Here is a 1955-nt window from a genome sequence, read left to right on the forward strand (position 1 = left end):
AAAAAAAAAAAAAAAAAAAAAAAAAACAGACCACTGGTCCGTAGTAGGCTTCATAAGCAGTCTAACGCATCTATAGTACCCTTCCATGAACGGATCGCGAAGTGGTCAAGGTATGTACTCATAGGATATGAGAAGTCTATCTGTGTTTGGATATCTTCTTATACCCGGTACACAACTATAATGCAGAATTTTTTTTTCGAGGGAAGGGTTGAGGCATATGTAGGACGAGGTATACGGATGGTAGTTCATACACAGTATCTAAAGGTCGAGTTTGAGGGGATAGGTATGGGTATACTCCTCTCTCGGCTTGACAGATTCTTGCAGTTATACATAGTTGTATAATGTATCTGCAAACATTGAGATTGCGCATGGTTTGGAAGCATGACTTTTATTTCTTTTCTTCGGCGTCTGATTCTTTAGAGGTTTAGTGTTTTTAGATAGTGCTCTCAAAGACTAAAGTAATAATAGTAGAATATATAAGAATCTTTCGACTGATAGTAGGTCTGATATACTGTTCAAAGATTCTAGAGGTGAAGTCTAAGCGGGATGTTTCTTGCCCGATAAGCGTCGAAGACACTAGAGACAGTCCAGGAGTATTGAAGGAATTGTAATATGTAATATAGTAGTAAAAATGTATAGGTGATGTTTAATACCCTGAATAATACCTAGGCCGTATACAAGACAAGTATTATTACATGTATGTCTTTATAAGATACAGTCTAGGGGATTTTATAGTATCGTGGAAAGCTATAATACTAAGAGTCTTGTAGACAGCTTATATTGGTTTTCTTATAGATATTTATGTTTAAATATACCTGAGATTTTCATAATTCGATAGAAGTAATATATATCTATCGGTCTAGGAGGGAATAATTGAAAGAACATTATTAATATCGTAGTCTTTGTAGTTGAGAAAGCGATGATAAGTAAAGTAGATACTTAATAATTATACTATATATACTATCTTTAGTATTCTTTACTTTACGTAAGTAGTAAAGAACTACTATGATAGGCCTTGAGAGCATAGGTACGACATCTATTATATCTAAGTAATTAGATGCCTATACTCAACGCTAGGGGCTTTGGATAGGTCTATGCTATATACTCTCGGTGTGTCTACGCGAAACGGGTAGGATTTTCAGCCGTCTAGAAAGGGGTCGTTCATAAGATTCTATAGCTACTTAGCATTGATAAAGTAGTCTCTCTCTATGAGCTCGTTGGAACTATAGAGAAAGCCTTAGGCTAATTAAAAGCTAAGAGTCTTATAGCTAACTCTCTAGTATTTAAGATACTTAATTATGTAAAGCTAGAAGAGACTATTTATATCTTATGTTAGAGGAACACTACTTCTTTAAGCTATAAGATAGAAATGCGAGATTTAGCTCTTGATAGAGCTTAGCTATATAAAAGTATATACCGTGTCATTCTATCTAAGAATATCAAGTCTATGGTAATTGCATAGAAGTATATACCGTGTTATTCCATTTCAGAACACTAAGCCCATGGCAATTTCATAGAAGTAATTGAATTCCTCTGCGTGTATGTAGCAACTTGAATCCATATGTGTTTACGTTTAAAACTCTCACAAGGAGATTGGTAACTCGACCGGACTTCTACAATCACGCACATTCATACTAATTTACTGGAACCGAGTCATATAACATACGCTCAAGTTTGTATATCTGGCCACTAAGAATTTAAGGTCAGCATCATGAAAGAAGGACTGTCGATAGTGTGCGGGTAGTGAAATGTGCCCTTTAAAGTGGTTCTATCTACAACAGATTATCATACGTATCTACACTGAACATTCTCAAGGAAATAGACGAATTTATGTACTAGAGGTTTGGATTATGAACTAAGCAGGGAAATTTTGCACCCAAGAGGCTCGTTATAGTAGGTGTTTCTAGTACGTGTTAGAAACAGGTCAGCGATATAAAGAACATCTCCCCTCAGTC

Source organism: Pseudovirgaria hyperparasitica, assembly GCF_010093815.1.
Source record: "Pseudovirgaria hyperparasitica strain CBS 121739 unplaced genomic scaffold EJ05scaffold_13, whole genome shotgun sequence".
Classification (NCBI taxonomy): Eukaryota; Fungi; Ascomycota; class Dothideomycetes; order Acrospermales; family Acrospermaceae; genus Pseudovirgaria; species Pseudovirgaria hyperparasitica.